The sequence below is a fragment of the Ictidomys tridecemlineatus genome, chromosome 13, assembly GCF_052094955.1.
Source record: "Ictidomys tridecemlineatus isolate mIctTri1 chromosome 13, mIctTri1.hap1, whole genome shotgun sequence".
Taxonomy (NCBI): domain Eukaryota; kingdom Metazoa; phylum Chordata; class Mammalia; order Rodentia; family Sciuridae; genus Ictidomys; species Ictidomys tridecemlineatus.
Window position 1 is genome coordinate 75347781 of NC_135489.1, and position 14640 is coordinate 75362420.

Genomic DNA, 14640 nt, shown 5'->3' on the forward strand with positions numbered 1-14640 from the left:
AGCACATGTGAAGGGTCAGTCAGAATTAAGAACTTGGGAAAATATGTAGGAAAGCAGATATGAATATAGACATTAGAAAATCAGACAAAGTATAAAGTGAGTGATAGGATTAGACATTTTCAACAGGGTTGAGATTGAATATATAATCTTAGGCAGAAACAAATGTGTAGTCACCAATAGGATTGACATTTGAGAGCATTAGGCAACCTGGAGAAGGATGTTTTTAGTAATCCGTACTCACATTCCAATTAGGCTTTGGTAAAATCATAAGTGTGACCTTTGCATTTTGTGTCCAGAATATCACTGTGATAAAATGTATATGTAGATCAGGTGACATGAGTATTTCTTCCACCATTTTTTGGAGCAGTATATTGAAGATGTATAAATTAGCATTCGGGGGTACAAATTGGTGTACCCTGAGTCTATGAGTATAGAGATAATGTATGAATAGACCATATTGTGAATAAAGAATATAAATGGTTCCAATTTAAATAATAGATTGAATTGATATCTGAAAATATATAGGGAATCTTATACTGATACAGGATCATTCATTCCAACCAGTTATATATCTAATGGTAATATTGGGGTTATGATTTACCCTTAATGGTGTGTGAGTTTTGCTTCAAAAGTTATTATGGAAATCCAAAATAATGTGTTTGAAAGGAGTCTCATGAAGAGACCATTCAAGAAACATGGAGGAATACATGTGTTCTGAAGCAGGATTTGATTGAAAGTGAACCTAATGCCTAGAAAATTGTGAACTTGAGGATGAAATATATATCCTATGATGTGCATCAACTGAAGAAATAATAATGTACCAGTGTTGATTAAAAATGAATGTCAAAATACATATCATGTCCCATAGGAGTCAACTTGCATGGATGTTAAACAGGATCAGTTACTGAAGAAATGTTAGGATTTCTATGCACCATTCACGGAAGTTAGTTTTCAGTACTAGGAAACAAATATGTATTTCAGGTGGATGAATATTTCTGAGAATAATCTTGTGAAAAGTTGATTATAAATCCACATACATGAACATGAATTTAGGGAGTGTAAAATAAGACACATATATTTTATATTTTGAAAAATCTGGCGAGTGTGTGTGTGTATATATACATATATATATACACAAAATACACACACAGACATTAAAAATTAGAAGTATATATGCCAATTAAAATTCATCATGAAATATATATCATCCAAAGATCCAAAAATATTTATTTTACTCAACATGGATTTATGTATCATGTTGTTCAAGAAGGAAGCTCACCCATAGGTTGATTTTCAGTTACATCAGCATTTCGAAGGAGTGATCTCTCTCACAGTTTGTATCTGCCAAGTCAGCCACCTCACAAGGATGTAGCTGGGAAACCAGGTAAGATTCTATATGTGCATGTAAAAATACATGTGCTGAATAGGCTGCAGAGAAAGGGAGACAGGAATTCACATATTTGTTAAGTTTAAAAACACATGGAGATCTATTACATTGGACTGGATTCATAACATCTACCCTTTAAAATGCAAAAGGCATGTCCAACTACACACCACGCCTCCTCGGAACTGCTTGTATTTCTATTCGGTTTGGGTTATTTTTCTCTATCATATTAGGATTCGTAGTCAGAGTCTAGTAGGGTATGGGATAGTGTCAAGGATTCAGTATTTGAAAACGAAAATAGGAAAATGAATCCAAGGTGTATGCAAATATGTGCTACACAAAATCTTCCCACTATCATCCAGAAAAATCCCTTGACAATACCCTTGCCCCAAGTAAGACGCAATTCGAGGAGAAGAGTTAGAAAATCTTTGAATACATATGTGGAATGAAAAATGCTCAGGAGTTCACAACTTTGGAGGTGGTAGAGGAGTTTCCAGAAGTAAGGGACAGGATAAACAGTCCACACACATGGAGCTCTGCTGGCCTAAAGACTTCTTGAGAAACTGCCTCTGAGGTTTGGCTCTTGTAATATATGTTGTTGTCAGGAGCTTTAGCTTCCTTTGTAGTGAGACCATCAAAGCTGGGTCTGCATCTATGTGACCTGGAGGACATGGATTCTGATTTTCCAATGAACATGAGGCAGAAGTGCTGAATTCTTTCTTCGTAGGTACACTGTGGCCACTTTGGGCTAACTGTTTCCTAGTGGGGACTCTGAAGCCATTTGGTCTTCCTCCACTTTTTGTGGTGTTTCTTGCTGCTGCACTGGGAGTTTGGTATTTGCTTCACGAAATACAAGGACTTAAACTGGGACACAGTGCTGGAGGGAGTTCTGTCACGTGTGGTGGGTCAGGGTACTAGGTGAATGCACCAACCATGCTTCTATCCCACAGAGCTTGGCCCCTTGACCATAGCAAGCTGATTCTGAACATTGTTCTGAAACCTCTACATATAACAAGATGCCTTTATATATAAGGGTCTGCTGGCTGCACCATGTCAGTCACAAGACATTTGGAAGCCCATGGCAGATCCACATGGCCCCACCACAGATGTTTTATCACACACCTGCACACCACTGCTCTAGGCCCACTACTCAGCAGGCCCCACCATACTGGCATCTCTGTTCTTCATCATTTTCATGAAACCCGTCAATCAAGTCACCTGTCTGGTACACTCATGATCAGCAACAGGACATCCAAAGGTTCTCCAGTGCCACCTGGTCATGGGAATTTCAAAGATTGCATGGTATTTATCTAGCCATTTTTGAAGGATGAAGTTGGAGGCACTGTGGGTTTCCATTCATTCAGGAACCATTAAATGGTGAGAAAGATCATTTCAATGAAAGCTCTGGAGAACTCTCACCAACAAGGCTTCCCAAAGAGTTGCCAAAACGTCACATGAAACCAGGCCCAATGAGGTGTACAATGTGAGGTCCATGTGTGTTTTGACTCTCAACTATGGCTGCCAGGTCTTTAAGAATAAAATCATGTGATATCCTGGCTGAGATTCCAAGTGTTCTGTGGAAAGTCACCCAGGGCTTCGATCTCAGTTTCCAGGGGGGACTCTCATGCATGGCCTCGGAAAATCCAATGTCAATTCATGGCAATACTTCTCTGAGGTCAGTTCCAGAACTTAGTCTCCAACGGGAATCACACCAGAGTTCAATCCCAGGCGGACCCAGTCATCTCTTTCACCGCCACACAAATGACTACAATTTAAACCGAAACACTTCCACAAGGCCCTCCTCTTCTTCCATATAGACAATCCTCATAACCTCTGGCTTGAGGTTCCCATGAGGGGCGCAGCCTAAGACAGTGTCCACAATAAGCTCTCTTGCCCCTCATTTGCCTAATGTCAGGGTGGCCTGGACACCCTTCCTTTGAACCAGGAGTGATCAAATAGGCCTGCCTTTAATACTGCTCAGCTTCTCTGCTTGGAGGCCTGCTGATGTGAGGTATAGATTCTTTGTGTGAATTGGAGTCATGAGAAAACCCAAGCACATAATGGCTAGCCTCTGCAGGGCTTTGAAAAACTCATTTGACCCAAAGGATCCCTATTCTCACTTGATGGAGGTCAGGAACCTTACAGAGGAAGGCCAGAGTCTTCATCCACAATGACTGCTTTTTAGCCATATTTGTGTTAAATGGACAAATTGGATCTTTCTTGAGATCCATCAGGTGCTGACAATCTAAGCCACAGCCTTACACAGGGCCAAGAGGCTGATTCAGACACATCCCTTTGCAAAGCAATTAAGCAAAGAGCCACAAGTGATGCCCTTCGTTTGCATTTGAAAACTGTTTTCTTGAGGCTTCACAAAGGGGTGTCCTGAGGCAAAGACCTTGCTGACATCCAGGAAAACAGAACAATAGGTAAGCAAAAGGCCCAAAGCAGGGTTTCTCCATTGAGAATTCACTGGGCCAACTGATATCTGAGTTTTCTGAGATGCTGGCCATTCCTTTCAGCTATCTAGGACATGGCCATGTCACCAAGCTTGGAGGTGGTACATATCCTGGACACAAAACCATGAGCCTATTCTGAAGATTGGCCAGAATTCAGGAAGAAAACAGGAATTTAGGAAGACAGTAGGTTTTGCCCATTAATAAGGCAAGCCGCAGTCCATTCATAAATTGGGCAGGATGAATGCTGGAAATTTTCTACTAGACAGGACCCATCCAGTGATGCATTCTCTTTTCTAAAGTCTACAACCAAGGACACAGTGTGATACACAGACATAGCAACACTTGCCTTTTCCAAAGACTTGCTAGAAAAACTAAACTCCAAACCAAACAAACCGCCTTTCCTAGCTCTTCTCACAACCTGAGACCAAACCACAGACTCATGCCCACACCCACAAAGCCACCTCCTTCGCCCAAGGAGGTCTGTGTCTACCCGCAGTGTCCTCTGACTGGTGGGCCATACTATGTTCCCCCGAAATGGCCTGTCCTGTCTCAGATCTGGCCTCCTTTGCCAATTCTGTGAAGTTATCAGGAGCCAGGGGTGAGCCACTACCTGCTTTCTCAGGAAAGACCCCCTTCAGAGCTTTCCTAGCAATTGGCCATCCTCACATCTGTAGGTACCAAGAAAGACTGACTCTGTCCTTGGTAAATCCAAACAAGTGAGCGCACTGGGACTGGCACTGGGACTGCCTCTGGGTGCCTGGCTTCCTGGATCCCAAGTTCAGAGAGTTCCATCACCAAGGAAGTGTGGTGAGGTTACTTCCTCAGGAACTGAATGAGGTCACTGCCTTGGAAACCACTCTGTCCTAACTGTTGCTTCCAAGGGTCCCATTAGATGGAGGCTGCCCCTGCTTCCTGTGACACTTTCACAAGTTAGAATGGTATATCAACCATAGGCACCCAGGAAAAGCTCTCCACACAGGCCTGGTTTGGTCCATCTTGTCTACATTAAGAAGAGAGAGGCTCATTCAGACACATCCCTTCATCCTGACCAGGTTGTTTAACATGGAAGATGACTTTTGCACTCTCAGGTCCTTCCTGGCTGCCTACATCTTCTCCAGGGATCATTTCTGCATGGACCTTTGAGGTTCTCAACAGGTGGAAGATCCCCTACATTCCTGTATTGTAAGACCAACTCTGTCCATGCTCTTCTGTGAAGATAGATTAAGGGAACAGTGAATGCTTGGGGTTAAGAACATGTTCGATTTGGGTTAGAAATCCTTCTGTTGGATGAATAATGGTATGGGGAACCTGTGATATTTATAATAATATAGAGGTGAAATATATGTATGAAAACAGAAATCTAAGTAAGTTTTGAAGGCCAGAAGGGCATTGGGCCCTTGATTGGGATACTTAGCTTTGAATTACATTCTATACAGATGTCTTTGATAAATCAATATACAATGGCATAGGACCTTGTACCTTGGATGATTGAATGTAGAAGAGAAGGTCCAGTCAAAAAGGGATAGTAGGTAGGATTAGGAAGATAGTCAGTAAGTTTAGGAAGAAGAATGAGTATAATATTTGGACCAAAAGTTCTTTAGCAATAGGGTGTCTGTTAGAGAGTGAATGTAAATGTCAGCACATGTGAAGAGTCAGTCACAATGATGAACTGGGGAAGATATGTAGGAAAGCAGATATGAATATAGACATTAGGAAATCAGGCAAATTATATAGTGAGTGATAGGATTAGACATTTTCAATAGGGTTGAGGTTGAATATATAATCTTAGGCAGAAACAAATGTGTAGTCACCAATAGGATTGACATTTGAGAGCATTAGGCAACCTAGACAATGATGTTTTTAGTAATAAATGCTTACTTTCGAATTAGGCTTACATAGAATCATAAGTGTGACCTTTGCATTTTGTGTCCAGAATATCACTGTGAAAAAATATATATGTAGATCAGGTGACATGAGTATTTCTTCTAATATTTTTGGGAGCAATATGTTAAAGATATATAAATTAGAATTAGGGGGTACAAATAGTTGTTACCTGGGTCTATCAGTATAGAGACAATGCATGAAAGGACCATTCTGTGAATAAAGAATATAACTGGTTCCAATTTAAATAATGGATTGAATTGATATCTCAAAACATATAGGAAATCTTATATTGATACAAGATCATTCTTTCCAAACAGTTATACATCTTATGGTAATATTACAGTGATGGTTTACCATGTGGGGTATGTGAGTTTTGGTTCCAAAGTGATTATGGAAATCCAAAATAATGTGTTTGGAAAGAGGTCTCATGAAAAGACCAGTCAAGAAACATGGAGAAATACATGTGTTCTGAAGCAGGATTTGATTGAAAGTCAACCAAATGCCTAGAAATTTGTGAACTTGAGGATGAAATATATATCCTATGATGTGCATCAACGGAAGAAATAGTAGTGTACCAGTTTTGAATAAAAATAAATGTCAAAATACACATCATGTCCCATAGGAGTCTACTTGCATTGATGTTAAACAGGGTCAGTTACTGTAGAAATGTTAGGATTTATGCACCATTCACTAAAGTTAGTTTTCAGTACTAGGAAACAAATATGTATTTCAGGTGGATGAATATTTCTGAGAATAATCTTGTGAAAAGTTGATTATAAATCCACATACATGAACATGAATTTAGGGAGTGTAAAATAAGACACATATATTTTATATTTTGAAAAATGTGCAGAGTGTGTTCGTGTATATATACATACATATATATACACAAACACACACAGAGAGACATTAAAAAGTAAAAATATATATGCCAATTGAAATTCAACATAAAATATATATCATCCAGAGATCCACAAATATTTATTTTACTGAACATGGATGTATGTATCATGTTGTTCAAGTAGGAAGCTCACCCATAGGTTGATTTTCAGTTCAAACAGCATTTAGGAGGAGTGATTTCTTCTCACAGATTGTATCTGCCAAGTCAGCCACCTCAAAAGAATGTAGCTGGGAAACCAGGTAGGATTCTGTATGTGCATGTAAAAAGACATGTGCTGAATAGGCTGCAAAGAAAGGGAGACAGGAATTCACATATTTGTTAAGTTTAAAAACACATAAAGATCTATTACATTGGACTAGATTCATAACATGTACCCTTTATAATTCAAAAGGCCTGTCCAACTACGCCTCATGCCTTCTCTGAACTGCTAGTATTTTTATTCTGTTTGGGTTATTTTTCTCTATCATATTATGATTCGTAGTCAGAGTCTAATAGGGTATGGGTTAGTGTCAGGGATTCAGTTTTTGGAATGGAAAATAGGAAAATAAATCCAATGTTTATGCAAATATGTTCTCCACAAAATCTTCCCACAATCATCCAGAAAAATGCCTTGACAATACCCTTGCCCCATGTAAGACGCAATTCGAGAAGAAGAGTTAGAAAATCATTGAATACATATGTGGAATGAAAAATGCTCAGGAGTTCACAACTTTGGAGGTGGTAGAGGAGTTTCCAGAAGTAAGGGACAGGAGAAACACTCCACAAACATGGAGCTCTGCTGGCCTAAAGACTTCTTGAGAAACTGCCTCTGAGAATGGGCTTTTGAAATATATGTTGTTGTCAGGAGCTTTAGCTTCTTTTGTAGTGAGACCATCAAAGCTGGGTCTTCATCTATGTGACCTGGAGGATATGGTTTCTGATTTTCCAATGAACATGAGGCAGAAGTGCTGAATTCTCTCTTTGTAGGTAAACTGTGGCCATTGGGGGCTAAGTGTCTCCCCGTGGGGACTCTGAAGCCATTTGGTCATCCTCCACTTTTCGTGGTGTTTCTTGCTGCTGCACTAGGAGTTTGGTATTTGCTTCACGAAATACAAGGAGTTTAACTGGGACACAGTGCTGGAGGGAGTTCTGTCACGTGTGGTGGGTCAGGGTCCTAGGAGAATGCACCAACCATGATTCTATCTTACAGAGCGTGGCCCCTTGACCATAGCAACCTGATTCTGAACATTGTTCTGAAACCTCTTCATATAACAAGATGCCTTTACATATAAGGGTCTGCTGGGTGCACCATGTCAGTCACAAGCCATTTGGAAGCCCATCGCAGATCCACATGGCCCCACCACAGATGTTTTATCACACACCTGCACACCACTGCTCTAGGCCCACTACTCAGCAGGCCCCACCATACTGGCATCTCTGTTCTTCATCATTTTCATGAAACCCGTCAATCAAGGCACCTGTCTGGTACACTCATGATCAGCAACAGGACATCCAAAGGTTCTCCAGTGCCACCTGGTCATGGGAATTTCAAAGATTGCATGGTATTTATCTAGCCGTTTTTAAAGGATGAAGTTGGAGGCACTGTGGGTTTCCATTCATTCAGGAACCATTAAATGGTGAGAAAGATCATTTCAATGAAATCTCTGGAGAACTCTAACAAACAAGGCTTCCCAAAGAGTGGCCAAAACGTCACATGAAACCAGGCCCACTGAGGTGTACAATGTGAGGTCCATGTGTGTTTTGACTCTCAACTATGGCTGCCAGGTCTTTAAGAATAAAATCATGTGATATCCTGGCTGAGATTCCCAGTGTTCTGTGGAAAGTCACCCTGGGCTTCGATCTCAGTTTCCAGGGGGGGCTCTCATGGGTGGCCTTGAAAAATCCCAACTCAATTCATGGCAATACTTCTCTGAGTTCAGTTCCAGAACTCAGTCTCCAAGGGAATCACACCAGAGTTCAAGCCCAGGCGGACCCAGTCCTCTCTTCCACCGCCACACAAATGACCACAATTCAAACCAAAACACTGCCAAAAGGCCCTCATCTTCTTCCATATAGACAATACTCATAACCTCTGGCTGGAGGTTTCCATGAGGGGTGCAGCCTAAGACAGTGTCCACAATAAGCTCCCTTGCCCATCATTTGCCTAATGTCAGGGTGGCCTGGACACCCTTCCTTTGAACCAGGAGTGATCAAATAGGCCTGCCGTTAATACTGCTCAGCTTCTCCGCTTGGAGGCCTGCTGATCTTTGGGTATAGATTCTTTGTGTGAATTGGAGTCATGAGAAAACCCAAGCACATAATGGCTAGCCTCTGCAGGGCTTTGAAAAACTCATTTGACCCAAAGGATCCCTATTCTCACTTGATGGAGGACAGGAACCCTACAGAGGAAGGCAAGAGACTTCATCCACATTGACTGCTTTTTTGCCATATTGGCTATGGATGCACATATGGGATCTTTCTTGAGATCCATCAGGTGCTGACAATCTAAGCCACAGCCTTACACAGGGCCAAGAGGCTGATTCAGACACATCCCTTTGCAAAGCAATTAAGCAAAGAGCCACAAGTGATGCCCGTTCGTTTGCATTTGAAAACTGTTTTCTTCAGGCTTCACAAAGGGGTGTCCTGAGGCAAAGACCTTGCTCACATCCAGGGAAACAAAACAATAGGTAAGCAAAAGGCCCAAAGCAGGGTTTCTCCACTGAGACTTTAATGGGCCCACTGATATCTGAGTTTTCTGAGATGCTCACTATTCATTTCAGCTATCTAGTACATGGCAATGTCACCAAGCTTGGAGGTGGTACATATCTTGGACACAAAACCATGAGCCTATTCTTAAGAGTGGCCAGAATTCAGGAAAATACCAGAAATTTAGGAAGATAGTAGGTTTTGCCCATGGATAAGGCAAGCCCCAGTCCATTCATAAATTGGGCAGGATGAATGCTGGAAGCTTTCTACTAGACAGGACACATCCATTGATGCATTCTCTTTTCTAATGTCTACAACCACGGACACAGTGCAATACACAGACATAGCAACACTCGCCTTGTCAAAAGACTTGCTAGAAACAGTCCACTCCAAACCAAACAAACCGCCTTTCCTAGCTCTTCTCAGAACATGAGACCAAACCACAGACTCACACCCATATCCACAAAGCCACCTCCTTCCCCCAAGTAGGTCTGTGACTACCCGCAGTGTCCTCTGACAGGTGGGCCATACTATGTTCCCCCTAAATGGCCTGTCCTGTCTCAGATCTGGACTCCTTGGCCTATTCTGTGAAGTTATCAGGAGCCAGGGGTGAGCCACTACCTGCTTTCTCAGGAAAGACCTCCTTCAGAGCTTTCTTGACAATTGGCCATCCTCACATCTGTAGGTACCAAGAAAGACTGACTCTGTCCTTGGTAAATCTAAACAAGTGAGCCCACTGGGACTGGAACTGGGACTGCCTCTGGGTGCCTGGCTTCCTGGATCCCAAGTTCAGAGAGTTCCATCACCAAGGAAGTGTGGTGAGGTCACTTCCTTCAGGAACTGAATGAGGTCACTGCCTTGGAAACCACTCTGTCCTAACTGTTGCTTCCAAGGGTCCCATGAGATGGAGGCTGCCCGTGCTTCCTGTGACACTTTCACAAGTTAGAATGGTATATCAACCATAGGCACCCAGGAAAAGCTCTCCACACAGGCCTGGTTTGGTCCATCTTGTCTACATTAAGAAGAGAGAGGCTCATTCAGACACATCTTTTCATCCTGACCAGGTTGTTTGCCACAGAAGATGACTTCTGCTCTCTCAGGTCCTTCCTGGCTGCCTACATCTTCTCCAGGGATCATTTCTGCATGGACCTTTGAGGTTCTCAGCATGTGGAAGATACCCTACATTCCTGTATTGTAAGACCAACTCTGTCCCTGCTCTTCTGTAAAGTTAGATTGAGGGAAAAGTAAATGCTTGGGGTTAAGAACATGTTCGATTTGGGTTAGAAATCATTCTGCTGGATGAAGAATGGTATTGGGATCCTGTGATATTTATAATAATATAGAGGTGAAATATATGTATGAAAACAGAAATATAAGTAAGATTTGAAGGCCAGAAGGGCATTGGGCCCTTGATTGAAATACTTAGCTTTGAATTACATTCTGTACAGATGTCTCTGACAAATCCATGTACAATGGCATAGGACCTTGTACCTTGGATGATTGAATGTAGAAGAGAAGATCCAGTCAAAAAGGGATAGGAGGTAGGATTAGGAAGATAGTCAGTAGGTTTAGGAAGAAGAGTGGGTATAATATTTGGACCAAAAGTTCTTTAGCAATAGGGTGTCTGTTAGAGAGTGAATGTAAATGTCAGCACATGTGAAGAGTCAGTCACAATGATGAACTGGGGAAGATATGTAGGAAAGCAGATATGAATATAGACATTAGGAAATCAGGAAAAGTATAAAGTGAGTGATAGGATATGACATTTTCAACAGGGTTGAGGTTGAATATATAATCTAAGGCAGAAACAAATGTGTAGTCACCAATAGGATAGACATTTGAGAGCATTAGGCAACCTGGACAAGGATGGTTTTAGTAATCCATGCTAACTTTCCAATTAGGCTTTGGTACAATCATAAGTGTGACCTTTGCATTTTGTGTCCAGAATATCACTGTGATAAAATACATATGTAGATAAGGTGACATGAGTATTTCTTCAACTATTTTTGGGAGCAATGTATTGAAGACATATAAATTAGCATTCGGGGGTACAAATAGGTATACCCAGGGTCTATGAGTATAGAGATAATGCATGAATAGACCACACTGTGAATAAAGAATATAACTGGTTCCAATTTAAATAATGGATTGAATTGATATCTGAAAATATATAGGAAATCTTATATTGATACAGGATCATTCATTCCAACCAGTTATACATCTAATGGTAATATTAGGGTGATGGTTTACCATGAGGGGTGTGTGAGTTTTGGTTCCAAAGTGATTAAGGAAATCCAAAATAATATGCTTGGAAAGAAGTCTCATGAAAAGACCAGTCAAGAAACATGGAGGAATACATGTGTTCTGAAGCAGGATTTGATGGAAAGTGAACCAAATGCCTATAAATTTGTGAACATGAGGATGAAATATATATCCTATGATGTGCATCAACTGAAGAAATAGTAATGTGCCAGTGTTGAATAAAAATAAATGTCCAAATACATATCATGTTCCATAGGAGTCTACTTGCATTGATGTTAAACAGGGTCAGTTACTGAAGAAATGTTAGGACTTCTATTCACCATTCACTGAAGTTAGTTTTCAGTACTAGGAAATAAATATGTATTTCAGGTGGATGAATATTTCTTAGAATAATCTTGTGAAAAGTTGATTATCAATCCACATACATGAACATGAATTTAGGGAGTGTAAAATAAGACACATATATTTTATATTTTGAAAAATCTGGAGAGTGTGTGTGTGTATATATACATAGATATATATACACAAACACAAACACAGAGACATTAAGAAGTAAAAATATATATGCCAATTGAAATTCATCATGAAATATATATCATTTAAAGATCCAAAAATATTTATTTTACTGAACATGGATGTATGTATCATGTTGTTCAAGTAGGAAGCTCACCCATAGGTTGATTTTCAGTTCAAACAGCATTTAGGAGGAGTGATTTCTTCTCACAGATTGTATCTGCCAAGTCAGCCACCTCAAAAGAATGTAGCTGGGAAACCAGGTAGGATTCTGTATGTGCATGTAAAAAGACATGTGCTGAATAGGATGCAAAGAAAGGGAGACGGGAATTCACATATTTGTTAATTTTAAAAACACATGGAGATCTATTACATTGGACTCGATTCATAACATGTACCCTTTATAATTCAAAAGGCCTGTCCAACTACGCCTCATGCCTCCTCTGAACTGCTAGTATTTTTATTCTGTTTGGGTTATTTTTCTCTATCATATTATGATTCGTAGTCAGAGTCTAGTAGGGTATGGGTTAGTGTCAGGGATTTAGTTTTTGGAATGGAAAATAGGAAAATAAATCCAATGTTTATGCAAATATGTTCTCCACAAAATCTTCCCCCAATCATCCAGAAAAATGCCTTGATAATACCCTTGCCCCATGTAAGACGCAATTCGAGAAGAAGAGTTAGAAAATCATGGAATACATATGTGGAATGAAAAATGCTCAGGAGTTCACAACTTTGGAGGTGGTAGAGGAGTTTCCAGAAGTAAGGGACAGGAGAAACACTCCACAAACATGGAGCTCTGCAGGCCTAAAGACTTCTTGAGAAACTGCCTCTGAGAATGGGCTTTTGAAATATATGTTGTTGTCAGGAGCTTTAGCTTCTTTTGTAGTGAGACCATCAAAGCTGGGTCTTCATCTATGTGACCTGGAGGATATGGTTTCTGATTTTCCAATGAACATGAGGCAGAAGTGCTGAATTCTCTCTTTGTAGGTAAACTGTGGGCATTGGGGGCTAAGTGTCTCCCCGTGGGGACTCTGAAGCCATTTGGTCATCCTCCACTTTTCGTGGTGTTTCTTGCTGCTGCACTAGGAGTTTGGTATTTGCTTCACGAAATACAAGGAGTTTAACTGGGACACAGTGCTGGAGGGAGTTCTGTCACGTGTGGTGGGTCAGGGTCCTAGGAGAATGCACCAATCATGATTCTATCTAACAGAGCGTGGCCCCTTGACCATAGCAACCTGATTCTGAACATTGTTCTGAAACCTCTTCATATAACAAGATGCCTTTACATATAAGGGTCTGCTGGGTGCACCATGTCAGTCACAAGCCATTTGGAAGCCCATCGCAGATCCACATGGCCCCACCACAGATGTTTTATCACACACCTGCACACCACTGCTCTAGGCCCACTACTCAGCAGGCCCCACCATACTGGCATCTCTGTTCTTCATCATTTTCATGAAACCCGTCAATCAAGGCACCTGTCTGGTACACTCATGATCAGCAACAGGACATCCAAAGGTTCTCCAGTGCCACCTGGTCATGGGAATTTCAAAGATTGCATGGTATTTATCTAGCCGTTTTTAAAGGATGAAGTTGGAGGCACTGTGGGTTTCCATTCATTCAGGAACCATTAAATGGTGAGAAAGATCATTTCAATGAAATCTCTGGAGAACTCTAACAAACAAGGCTTCCCAAAGAGTGGCCAAAACGTCACATGAAACCAGGCCCACTGAGGTGTACAATGTGAGGTCCATGTGTGTTTTGACTCTCAACTATGGCTGCCAGGTCTTTAAGAATAAAATCATGTGATATCCTGGCTGAGATTCCCAGTGTTCTGTGGAAAGTCACCCTGGGCTTCGATCTCAGTTTCCAGGGGGGGCTCTCATGAGTGGCCTCGGAAAATCCCAACTCAATTCATGGCAATACTTCTCTGAGTTCAGATCCAGAACTCAGTCTCCAAGGGAATCACACCAGAGTTCAAGCCCAGGCAGACCCAGTCCTCTCTTCCAAGGCCACACAAATGACCACAATTCAAACCAAAACACTGCCAAATGGCCCTCATCTTCTTCCATATAGACAATACTCATAACCTCTGGCTGGAGGTTTCCATGAGGGGTGCAGCCTAAGACAGTGTCCACAATAAGCTCCCTTGCCCATCATTTGCCTAATGTCAGGGTGGCCTGGACACCCTTCCTTTGAACCAGGAGTGATCAAATAGGCCTGCCTTTAATACTGCTCAGCTTCTCCGCTTGGAGGCCTGCTGATCTTGGGGTATAGATTCTTTGTGTGAATTGGAGTCATGAGAAAACCCAAGCACATAATGGCTAGCCTCTGCAGGGCTTTGAAAAACTCATTTGACCCAAAGGATCCCTATTCTCACTTGATGGAGGACAGGAACCTTACAGAGGAAGGCAAGAGACTTCATCCACATTGACTGCTTTTTTGCCATATTGGCTATGGATGCACATATGGGATCTTTCTTGAGATCCATCAGGTGCTGACAATCTAAGCCACAGCCTTACACAGGGCCAAGAGGCTGATTCAGACACATC